The sequence below is a fragment of the Melanotaenia boesemani genome, chromosome 6 (genome assembly GCF_017639745.1).
Source record: "Melanotaenia boesemani isolate fMelBoe1 chromosome 6, fMelBoe1.pri, whole genome shotgun sequence".
Classification (NCBI taxonomy): Eukaryota; Metazoa; Chordata; class Actinopteri; order Atheriniformes; family Melanotaeniidae; genus Melanotaenia; species Melanotaenia boesemani.
In genome coordinates, this window is record NC_055687.1 from 33,224,594 (window position 1) to 33,237,649 (window position 13,056).

General features: G+C 39.7%; 1 protein-coding gene across 4 annotated transcripts in view; it reads right to left on the reverse strand.

Moving 5' to 3' along the window:
- Positions 1-12,600, reverse strand: part of LOC121641512 (neurocalcin-delta A) — a 90,224-nt gene extending 77,624 nt beyond the window's left edge. For 2 of the 4 annotated variants that reach the window (XM_041987677.1, XM_041987680.1), the window contains exons 1-2: positions 12,478-12,600; positions 9,869-9,988 (exon numbers count right to left, since the gene is read on the reverse strand). The gene's annotated coding sequence lies outside the window, so the exon portion shown is untranslated. Of the gene's footprint in view, positions 1-9,868; positions 9,989-10,629; positions 10,751-12,477 lie in introns of those variants that run through there. The other 2 variants (XM_041987679.1, XM_041987681.1) reach the window with 2 other exon arrangements.
- Between the last annotated feature and the right edge of the window lie 456 nt (positions 12,601-13,056).

The following is a 13,056-nucleotide window of genomic DNA, read 5'->3' on the forward strand; positions in this document are numbered from 1 at the left end:
GGCTGATCTGAATCCGAGTGGTGTTTTGTTGTTGGACTTCTGTGCTCGTCATGTATAGTGGTGAGTATCCCCGCCTGTCACGCGGGAGACCGGGGTTCGATTCCCCGACGGGGAGCCAACTTGTTACGACCCAATATAAGGGGTATGTTTGGGCGTAACAAAAAAAGAACATTGAGGACAGATGGTTAAGTAAAATAAGCACATTTTATTAAAACCTGTGAACGGTGAATGAAACCTGTAACGGAAAATACACTAAGTAAACAAGTGCTGGGGTTAGCGGACCTGCTGAAAGAAACAAACCAAACATCTCCCTAAATCCACCGAGTGCAACCCACAACATAACTGCAACTCGGGGTGAAACCTAAAACCAAATAAAAAGCAGCAGATCCATAAACTAAGGTGACCGTCGTCACAACATAACAAGCTAACCTAGCCCAACACAGAACTAATCACAATTAAACTTAAACACCACAACACACACCCAGTGCACAACATGGGAGGGAAAGCGGCCTGAGCCATTCTGGCTCTCACCTCCACCAGTTGTGTTGGTGCAGGGAATCATCTCAAACATTCGGTACAAGTTCCTTTGAGGCCCATTGTTAAAGAGTTTTAGAGTAACTTTTTCTTTATCAGGGAAGGCATTACATAGTTCAGCAAGACAAAGCTAAACTGCATGCCGTGTGTGTTACAACAGCATGGCTTCTTGTATAAGAGTTCAAGTGTTGGACTGGCCTGTCTGCTGGACTGCAAACAGGTCAGTCCAACACTGGTTTGGGTTTGCTGCCATCTCTGGGAGGTAATGCTGCCAGAGATGTAAATAATGACAAAGTGAATGGTGAAAGAGAGCTTCATGATATCTTTAAATGACATAAAACCCATTGGTTTGAACAACTCAGTTAGCTCCTAAACGACAAAAACTCTAAACTTCTCAGTGATAACTCCAAGATGAATAAAATGAAGGCATTAAAATGTGCAAGATAATATCTTAAGACCCCTAGAGGACATAATACTCTCTTGTTCCAGTTGTCATCAGTGTTTCTGATGGAAAAATGAAGCTAACATAATAAGATGATCTTGTTTGACCTCAGCCACAGTGGTGCTGAGCAGAGTGGAGGCAGAAGAGAAAAGCTATGTATACTACTCTGAATACTGGATGAACTTGGTGGCCCCTCAAGGATCTTTAGTTGATGGACGTGATTTCACATTTAGAAATTAAGCAGATTATTTTTATTCTTCACGTTATGTGGTGAAAGTATAGTTTCAACTTTTGTCTTCAGTTTCCTACCATGTCCTGAACTCCGCTCTGGTATGTCATGTTGTACTCCACAAAGTCTTCCAGTCTCCGTGACCTGAATATTTAAAATGAGCATGCCAATAAAGGCTGACATGCTAAATAACCACAACAACAACAAAAATCTGCCTGTCATGGGACACGCTCCAAGCGTTATGGGAGCTGGGGGCCTCAGTGAGAGGCAGTAGAGTTGTGGCCTTGGTTTCAGTGAGGAATGCAAACAATCCTGGCTATCCATCCTGGGAAATCTGAAGGACAAACGTAGACACTGTTTCCCACACTGGGTCCATGTTAGATAAGGAAAATGAGCCAAAGAAAATCAAACAACCAACTCACAAGTGATGTTATGCTGTCAGGCCTGGCTGCATTCCTACACGTCTGTTACATCAACACAAGGAAAATGTCTCACTTCTCTTACTCTGCCTCATACTGACATTTTTGCCAGTACACCGACTATTTGTAACAGGTTTTGTGCAGTTTAAGTATGTGTAATTCTGAAGTAGGGGCAATATTGTCAAATATTATATTACAAGTACATAAAAGTATGTCAATCACAATATCACAGATGATATTTGTCTTTGGCTGCACAATAAGTCACAGCATCCAAAACACCTGATTCAGATAAATTAAACTGCTCGTCAAGTTCTTCGCAATCCTGCTAATGAGTCATTCATTTGAGTCAGGTGTATAGGGAAACCTTTAAAACATGTAGGGCAGTAGTCCCTGAGGACCAGGACTGAGAAACACTGATGTACGCTGTGTCTCAAATCCCACCTGCTGTGCAGCACACAGCTGATTCAGAAAGCCCTTTTCCTCTTAAGACAGACTGTGATGAATAGTTTCCAGCGGAGATGTCCTGATAATTATACAAGCAGCAACCAGCTGAATAAGTTAGGAACTGTGCTAGAGTACTGCAGGCAATTTACCCCTTTTTATTAAGCCCGAGCACCGAAAGCGGTGCTAATGTAAAAAGACAATGTCCAACAAATTAAAACATAGAATCAAGCTAGTACAACAAAATAACTAAAAACAGGTTATGACAAATAGACATCACAATAAAAACTTAAAACCCAATGGCACTCATACAGAACTTGAATTGAAAGCCAAGTAAAACGTGAATTTTCAGCCATGATTTCAAAGACTGTAAAAACTCTGCAGTGTGAAAACTGTGTGTTACGGCCCAGGCCTGTCAGCTGGAGGGCTTGTATGTAAATGTGAATGTGTAAATGTTTGCAGGTGATTGGCCGGGGTTCCTTCAGCTTCGTTCCCTCCCTCCTTCGTCGGGATTGGACGACGATGTCTCCGCTCCTTCCTAGCCCAGCCATCCCGGAACTCGGCTCTGCTATATAAGGCTGGAACTGCCTTCAGTGTATGCAGTTGTGTGTGTGATTATAGCACAGCTCGCTACTTGCTCCGTGTGTCTAGTGACTGCACCTGTGTGTGCATTTGGATGACCATTGTTACCCAGTGAGGGTTTAGGACAGGGGTGCCCAAGTTCGGTCCTCGAGATCTACCATCCTGCAACTTTTAGATGCAACCCTTCTCCAACACACTTGAATCAGATGTCATCTGCATGTCATTCAGCGCTGCAGAGGCCTGGTAACGAGCCAGTCATTTGACCATTTTTATGGTCAGAGTTAATAAGAAACGAATGTTGTTATGGTGCCTTCTTTTTCTTTTGGTGACTTTAATACCGGCACCCTACCTTGTTTTGTTCCTTTTATTTTATTATTGTAAATAAATCACTCATATTCTATTGCCTCCGGCCTTATTTTGTTGCTATCCCTCTTGCCCCTAGATCACCGAGGGGTCGTAACACTGTGGTTGTTCCAGCATCTTGGGTTGCTACAGCAAAAGCCTGACCAGTCCAAGAGTTCTGGCACTGGTAGAATATTGAGGGGCGAGAGGTTCTAGTGTAGCGGTTAAGTGGTCCAAAGAGGATTGATAACCAAATACGATAACTTCAGTTTGTTTTCATTAAGACTAAAAAAGTTCTGTGTTCAAATGTCTTTGTCTTATTCAGGATTTCTGACCAGTATTTAATCATGCTTGCTGCTGCAGATGAGTACAAAAGTACTGAATCTTGTCAGAGGAAATATTATTATTACTTGGCTGCACCAAAAGCTGTCATAAGGGCACCTCCTCAACAAGGCTGCCAGCAGTTGCTAATTGTTAATGTTCCAACATCCTTTCTCTGAATTCTAAAGTATACATTTAAAAGAAAACACTTAGGTTTAAGAAGGATTTTTTTCCCCATTAAATGCCATTTCACATGAGTTAGTGGACATTACTATGTAAACAAGTGTGGGAAGATAAACAAGCATATATCATGCTAGCAGTTGTTAAGTTCTGCTTAACCTAGCTTAAATTGGCCATGTTCCTTGAACTATTACACATAAATTTAAAAGAAAACCCATACAATAAAAAAATGGATTTTCTTAGAAGGTCTTATTAAATTTGAACAGCTAGTAAAAAAAAAACAAAAAAAAACCCACAAAAAACGAAAAAGCATAAAGAAATGTTTTATGCTAGCAGCTGTTTACCTGTTGCTAGCTTTTATGCTCTGCTAAACTAGCTTAAAGTAGCTGTTTTTCTTGAACTCTTAAACATAAATTTAAAAGAAATCACTTACATTTTAAAAACATTCTGCTTTTCCTTAGAAGTTCTTTTTAAATGTGTTCAGTTAACTTGATACTAGCAAAATAAAAAGCATGAATATAATAAGCATGTTTCTTGCTAGCAGCTGTTTCGCAGTTGCTAATTAATATTCCAGCATCCTTTCTCTGAATTCTAAAGCATACATATGAAAGAAAACACTTAAGTTTAAGAAGGATTTTTTGCCATGTAGTGCCATTTCACATGAGTTAATGGATTAAGGTTGTTTGGTTATTCTAAAATTACTATGTTCACAAGTGTGGGAAGACAAACAAGCATATATTATGCTAGCAGCTGTTAAACAGTTGTTAGCCTTCATGCTCTGCTTAACCTAGCTTAAATTGGCTATTTTCCTTGAACTCTTACACATAAACAGAAAAGAAAACCCATACAATAAAAAAATGGATTTTCTTAGGTCTTATTAAATTTGAACAGTAAAAAAACAAACAAAAAGAAAAACAAAACACAAAAACCGAAAAAGCATAAAGAAATGTTTTATGCTAGCAGTTGTTTGGTGTTGCTAGCTTTTATGCTCTGCTATACTAGCTTAAAGTAGCTGTTTTTCTTGAACTCTTAAACATAAATTTAAAAGAAATCACTTACATTTTAAAAACATTCTGGTTTTCATTAGAAGTTCTTATTAAATGTGTTCAGTTAACTTGATACTAGCAAAATAAAAAAGCATGAATATAATAAGCATGTTTTATGCTAGCAGCTGTTTAGCAGTTGCTAATTGTTAATGTTCCAGCATCCTTTCTCTGAATTCTAGAGCTTACATTTGCAAGAAAACATTTAAGTATAAGAAGGATTTTTTTCCATGTAGTGCCATTTAACTTGAGTTAATGGTAGGGCTGCAACTAATGACTATTCTGATGGTCGATTTGTCCCCGACTATTAAAACGACTAGTCGACCAATTGGATTATGTATCTCATGATTATTATAAATGGACCTTATTTCACTTTCTGCTTTGAAATCTTGCATGAGATTGTTAAGTAAGTCCGACGTGCCTTCTCTTTAAATGTTCGAGCATTGCAGACGTACTTCCGTGGTACACAAGGTCCGCTTTACAAATGTCACATGTATTTAATTTATTTTGTAAGTTTAATGTGAAGTTATCCCAGACGTTTAACGTTCTCCGCCGCGGTTTTCCCCTCTGGCCCGCCACCATATTTTTCCACTGGCCGACTTTATTGTGCATGTGCAACTCTCAGCAGAGATAAAAAAAAAAAAGAAGACGATGTCTCACTCTATATTTTTTCCCCCTCTTTGCGCATGTGCATTGTGCAACTCTCAGCAGAGATAGGATTAGAAGACAATGTCTCACTCTGTAGCTTTTTTTTTTTTTTTTTTCAATAGTCGACGGCTAAATTCATTGTCGACTATTTTTATTGTCGACTATTGTCGACAACGCCGACTAATCGTTGCAGCCCTAGTTAATGGATTAAAGTTGTTTGGTTATTTTGACATTACTATGCAAATGAGTGGAAAGATAAACAAGTATATATTATACTAGCAGCTGTTATGCAGTTGTTAGCCTTTTTGCTCTGCTTAAGCTAGCTTAAATTGGCTATTTTCCTTGAACTCTTACAAATAAATTTAAAAGAAAACCCATACAATTAAAAAATACTTTTTTTTAGAAGGTCTTAATAAATTTGATCAGTTGGTAAAAAAAAACAAAAACAAAACAAAACAAGCCAAAAAAAAAAACAAACAAACAAAAAAAACAAGCATTAAGAAACATGTTTTATGCAAGCGGCAACCTCTGGCGGTGAAATGTGAAGCCCATGTGGAAGTGCAAAAAATTGCTAGGGGCTGGCTCCAAAACAGAGCAAATCCTGACTCTCATGTTAAAAAGACCAACTTCACAGCAGAAATAAACATGTTTAAAGTCTGGTACAAAAATCCATTTTAGGATTAACAGGTCAAGTTTAACTTCATGACAACTGTGAGGGGGGTTATTTTTTTTTCTAATTCACCTGTTTGGATGCTAATTAATCTTTAAATATGGCATAATTAGAGGCGTGTCCTTGTGACTTATTCTAGCTCTGGAGTGTGACTCGTTAATCATCGTAGCCCCCCCCCCCCCAGCCTTGTAGTATGCACTACAGCGGTTTCGTCCGGATGTTGAAGTTTTTCTCCAAGTTTTCGCCACCGTTTTCACATTGTTTTCACACCCGAACCGGCTTTGTTGCCATGTGGACATAGCCTAAACTTTTAATTCTGTTGATGTTTTTGAGCTGGTAAAAAGCTTCTTACTGACAGCTTTGATTTGGCTCCTGAAAATCAGATCTGAGTCTATCAACACTCCATTGTTACAAACTTGGTCAGTGATTTCAGGTGTCTCCAGGTGTGTATCAATGCTCTCTTTGCTACCAAACAGAATAATCACAGTTTTGTCTTCATTTAATTGTAGAAAATTCTCCCTTATCCAAGTGTTCATTTGCTCCAGACACTGACATAGTAAGTCTATTTGGCTGCAGTCCTCTCTTAGCTGAGACACATAATGTTGTGTATCATCTGCGTAACTGTGATAATTAATGTTAAAGTTCTGTAATAGTTGACCTAAAGGGAGCATACATAAATATATATATATATATATTTTGCTTGACAGATTTGCTCTACCAAGGGAGACATGTTATATACATGGCTGCCTTTGATATTTTTATTATTTTTATTTTAATCTTATTTTCTTTAGTCTTTATATGTCAGTGCCGAACCTGACAGGGAGATAGAGGAAGAGGGAAAAAAGGACAGGATTAAAATGTGGAAATAACAGTTGTCTAGGCTGCCTAAAACACACCACAAAAAACCAATATAAACTACCACAGTACTACATGATACATAAAGAAAAATAGGATAATAGTAGTCATCAAACGTACCTGCAGAGAAACGTACCAACACACAAATATCAGCAACATCTAGTCAGAAGCGAGCACGTTTGTGAGCATGCAAGTGTGAACATGCATGTGGCCATGCAACAAGGAAGAAATGTGTGCTTGTAAGGGGGCCGTTATCACGCCGCACCTCGAAGCATCAGCAGGGGACGGGTGGGAGCCCGAGGGTCCAAATGCCCAGCAGGTCCACAGAGCACCAAGCCCAGGACGGCCAAAGCAGACAGAGCAGCAGTCCACTTAGACCAGAGCACCAGAGGGGCCCCGGCGCAACGGGGCAGGGGCACCGTCAGCACAGGGTGACGGTGAGCAGGCCCAGGGGGCGCCACAGTGCGGGCCGCACATGAGGGCAGGCACCCCACAGGCCCAAGGGCTACCCATTCCCCCCAGCAGGGTCCCGCTCAGGAATCCGAAGGGGCCCGACCGCCCCAGGCAAAACCACCGCACCAACCCAACAAGGGTTCTCGCCCCACCAAGGCTAGGCACCCCAGGGACAAGAACATGTCCACAGGTCCCCCCTCCATATCCCCCTTACTCTCCCCCCAAAAATCCTCTTTACCCCAACCCCTAACCCATTCACCCCCCCCATGCGTCTCTAGACCAGGGGTGGCCAACGTCGGTCCTTGAGAGCCACAATCCTGCAGGTTTTCCAAATTTCCCTGCTTCAGCACACCTGACTCAAATTAAATGGATCCAACAGCCTATAAGGATCTGCACAAGGACTCATTAGTTTAAGAACATCCTTTGTCCTGTGTAATGCGTTCTATGGAGGACTTTGTATTGTATGAGTTGTAAATTTGGGCTATCTGTCATTTTAAAGGCATTAAGACATATTTGTAGCCAAAATGGTTGACTAGGATTGATGGACAAATCTATCTCCCATTTTGAAGTAGGTAGGGAATTGAACAGCCACTGTTAACTGCAAGAACACATGAAACATAGACATAGATTTCAAATAGACATAAAGTTGGATGTTTCTCCTGCTCTGCCCCCAATCACACCAAGTCAGCCTGCAGGTTTCCCACTCATGCTCTCAAACCACATTGTCAAACCACAGTGCTGCTCAAAGCACAGGCATGATAAATGACACCACTTCTGGCTCAATGCAGACACATTTACAACTGACAAATAAATCCTTGGGTAAACTTTCTAACATGCAGCTGCTTCGGTAACTAAAGATAAGCTTGATATTTAATCACCAGCATGTCTCTTCTACACACATCAGCTCCTAAAAATGTCATTGTTGCAGCAAAAAATTATATCACAATATTTTTTCTAAAATAACTTGATGACGATATCACAGACGATATTGATGATTTTTATTACTTTTCTTATGTTTTGCTTAAAAGAAAATACAAATCTACACCATATCATATCTTGTTTATACCAGTTGATCAATAAAGTTCTTTGGAAAGAAGAAAAAAAAATTATAACCCTGTTTCTGTTGAGGGACTGCTACGAGAGTCCCGGTGTTGTGTTGAAATAAGCACACTTGCCAAATGATGTGTTTCATGGTTCGTGGCTGGGGTACTTATTTCAACACCACACTGACCTCCTGTAAGTGCTTTGGGGTGGGGGAGGGGTCTACGGTGGTGCTGCTTCTCCCGAGAAGAATTAAAACGATACATTCTCCATCAGTCTCCAAGAGTCTCCAATAAGACCTGAAGAAGTTGCTGGATTTATCACTACTCCTGTTTTGAAAAAGAGTCACTATAGGGGCCTAGGAATACTCGCTAAATATAGCAACAGAGTCGCAAAATTGGTAGCATTGGGGAGTAATGGCGGTGGGTCTACTTTACCATCAGAATATACAGTGTACAGCCACACTCTGCTTTGCTCTGCCATGTTTCCTTGTCCACTCGTTTGTGCTGGACAGTTGAAGGTCGAATTAAATGACGTCATTGGGCCGGAAATCGGGACTATGTAACATAACATTACATAGCATAAAGAATAGGGCTGGGCGATTAATCGATAAAATCGATAAATCGAATTTTCCATTTCTGGAGATTTCTTTTTATGAAAATCGGGATTTTTTTCCATAGTTAGTTAGCAGCAGACTTATCCCTCCCTCCACACTAGAATGGTGTTTGACAGATTTTCAGTGAAGTGACCCTTCACTCATGCCTGGGATTTAGCTGTGCGTTTAACTGCAGTGAGAAATGCTGCTCTCTACGAGATGCAGAAGTCAGCTTAACCCACAAACACTAGTTAAGAGACAACCTTCATCAGGGGAATTATTTCTGCAGTGGCTCCTGTATGATAAGGATCCAGATGGAAAGAGATCACGGATGCAGTTGTGTCGCATATTTTAATGTAAGATATGAAGTCGTTTATATGGTGGAAAAGCTATGACATTATATGCTTTATTTTTGCTGGCATTCATCTATATACACAAATAAATGTTTTTAATAAGTTTATTTATGTTTTGTAAAAGAAAAGAAAAAAATCGATTAAAATCGGAAATCGGGCTGCACGGTGGTGTGGTGGTTAGCACCGCAGCCTCACAGCAAAAAGGTCGCCGGTTCGAATCTCGGCTGGGGGGAGGTTCGAACCTTGAGGGTGGTGGCCTTTCTGTGTGGAGTTTGCATGTTCTCCCCGTGTATGCGTGGGTTCTCTCCGGGTTCTCCGGCTTCCTCCCACCGTCCAAAGATATGCATGTTAGGTTAACTGGACACTCTAAATTCTCCCTAGGAGTGTGTGTGTGTGTGAATGGTTGTTTGTCTCTATCTGTGTTGGCCCTGCGACAGACTGGTGACCTGTCCAGGGTGTACCCTGCCTCTCACCTGTTAAAATGCTGGGATAGGCTCCAGCTCACCCGCGACCCGAAATGGAATAAGCGGTCAAGATAATGGATGGATGGAAATCGGAAATCGGATTTGGTTATAAAAAATCGGAGATTTTATTTTTACGCCCTAATAAAGAAACATGTTCATGTTTCTTTATGCTATGTTAGAAACATCAACTAGCGAACCGGTAGATTTATTGACATGTTAAGCGGATGCACACCCCTAGCTGGAGCTGTGTACTCACCAGGTGGGATGTGTGGATACCTCTTGCCTGAGTGCTTCAAACTGCTGGGTCACTCCCTCGATGAGTGACTTTATGTTGTCCGTCTGTCTCCACCAATGACTTTTTATTAAAACTTCACACCTGAGGAAAGATTTGTGCATTTACCAGTAAATCAATCTGTCTCCAAGCTCACTGTAATTTACATATGATTATGCAAAGTGCATATTTGTGTTTCCATAAACACAAATGTTCAAAGAAACAACCATGCCATAAAAAATGCAAAAACATAAATTAGCATAACCAAACACATTCAGTCTAAAGATCCTTATTTGTGCTCTTATTCACATATAAACTTTGCAGGTCTGACTGGAAGTCAGCTAAAATGCAAACAAAAACAATCATAAGAATGTGTAAATAGAATTTATCTGCAGCTAAGTTGGCTTCACTGAAAAAAAGTACCTGGTAAAATAGTCCTCACACTAGAGGTAAGGGCTGTCCTGCTCATTTTGCTTATGCTGAACACTGCTGTGTGGGAGACCGCACCTAAGGATGTGCAACCGTTTGTGTTCATGTAATAAACTGAGGACATAAAGCGAGAAAGCTGCTTTGCACGCAGAGAAAGGTAGCACTGCCACTGCTTTCCTGTTATTGATGTGCACAGCACAACACCTTCTTAATGCTCACACCAGATGCTCTGCATCTCTTATAAAAACATATCAAACTCAGGTTCACAAACTCAGGATGTTAGTATCCTTTGTGCAAGCACATACAACGGTTATTACCATGGAGAATGGTTGTCATAGATGCTTATGGTTGGCCAGCTACAATCCCAAGCCTGCGTCCCGTGCCCACTTCTCCATGAGAGTCACCTTATTGCTAAATGGCAGACCTATCATGGGACTCCTGGGAATCACATTGACAAATCTTTTCAGAGACAACCTAGATTTATTTATTCAGCTTTTATTTTACTGCTGCAGTAATAATTACAATAACCAAGAATGTAAAACATTGCGAACAAGTTTCTGTCTTCTCTTAGCTTGTTTCATGTAAGTATTTGTTGCTTTAGCCATATAATTTATAAGTATTTATACCACCAGACTGATGTACATTTTGTCTCATTATTTCTTAATGTTTATAAGTCAAATACCCAAAAAATAACTTAATAAATCAGCATAAAAATCTGTTTGATGAGACAATAAGTTAAACAATTAAAAACTATTAATTTAAAGTTTTTCTTGTGTGTTTTGTCATGAAACCGTAGTGAAGTGATGAGGAGGTGGGCAGATGTAGGAACTAGGACTTTTCCTACATCTACAGGCACTGCTTTGGCAGAATTAACAAGAACTGGAACCGGGTGAGACAGGAAGCAGGAAGTAAACACAACAGAGTGCATAAGAGGAGAAAGCTCCACAAAATTAAACGGGAAGCAGCATGAACCAGAAAAAAAATACCACAACATGAAATTTTCAAATGCAAAGATTACAGAGCAACATGAGGAAACAACAAAACCAGAAACAGACTAAAACTCACAGAACTTGACAGTTTATCATCTAATCACCTGATCTAACCTACTGCAGACAAGAAATTTATGAGTGTTAATTCTAGAAAAACGAGATTACTGATGTGGGTGCTGATAATGATTTTAAGAAGCATTGAGAAAAATCTCCATCACTTGCAAGTATTTTTCTAGTAACCTTGATATGGTCCAGTGGTAAGTCACACACTGAGTTGGACATTTAACATCCATACAGTTGTCCTCTCAGTGCTCTCTGGTGGACAAACCAATGTCAAGATGCTGTTTTTAACTTTATCAGAAGTAGATGTGAATTCCTGTCATTTCTGCAGGCTGTTCAACCATCTGTCAAACTAATACTGATATAATTAAATCCAGTTTTACGTAATGTAAGCTACAGAAACAACAGCACAAACTTAGTTCATATTAGACTACACAACATGATGTTGACATATAATTATATTTTAGATTTAATTAAGTCAAGGATTCTCTTAATTAAATAAATGTACATTTTATCGTCCCAATTGTGTGTCAGTTAATATGTAATAACACAGAATTGCATATATACATATAATTTCTATGTAGTTGAATAAATTGTTTTCTCAGTTCAGCCTTCAAAGAACAGGGAAATGTGCTTTATAAAGGAAAGTAGCTTTAGTTTACAAACAATAAAAGGAATTTAACACCTGTTGATAATCGCGACATGATCAGTGTAATAACTGGGAACCAAAATCCCCGCGCGCACTCAAACTTCCAGGATGTAGTCGGAGACAAATAAAAAAAGTTCTTGTCAGAAAACTCCAATTAGCTTAGCAAGCTAAAAGCGCTGCTGTTTGTGGGTGATTATAGCAAAGCCTCTCACAATGTTGGCTGCTTTGGTCACCTAACCCACAGCTCTGAAACAAAGTAGAGAATTGGCTCGTCAGAGTTTTTTTTCTAAATTTGTTTGAGGATGATTTATGTCGGACTGCTTTCCTTTTCTGTTGCGTGAATATGATTTATTCACATTTTTCTGTCGAACACTAGCTTATCACAGCGTAGCACAACGAGGAAAATGCCAAAACGAGCTATAAATATAGAATATAAGCTAACATCTAATCTGAAACGGATAACTCACCAGTTACATGAAAATTTATCTTCCTTCATCTGCCGGTCAGGTACTTGCACACCAACACACTGCTCCACATGTGTCCACAAACGTCAATGTGTTCAGTTATAGCCAGCGTTTCAGAAAGAAGACGCTCTGCATGTGGAAATTACTGACTCGTCTTCCGGTATGCCACACCGCACGAGCTTAACAACAACAACAACGCTTACACATTTACGTTATACATATCATTTTAGATATATGAAACAAACATATTTATCCAATTGTCCCCTGTCAGAAAGTGGGGTTTATTTCTTCTTATTATACAAAAGCCGTATTTGCGTTCATTTGTAGTTTACAGAAAAACATCAGAGTGAGACCTCTTTTATTTTGCTCCTCTCTGGTAACGTAGATTCAGATGATGATTTTCCCTCTTTGGACTCTGGTGCCATCTAGTGGACAACTACGACAACCAGCCCAAACCCCCAAAATATAGCCTTTACTATTAATAGAGTTGTAATACCTGAATTTAAGCATTTTACATTAGATAACTGAGTTTGTGGTTAAAACAGCTGGATACATACATACATACACATTTGAACATATAGA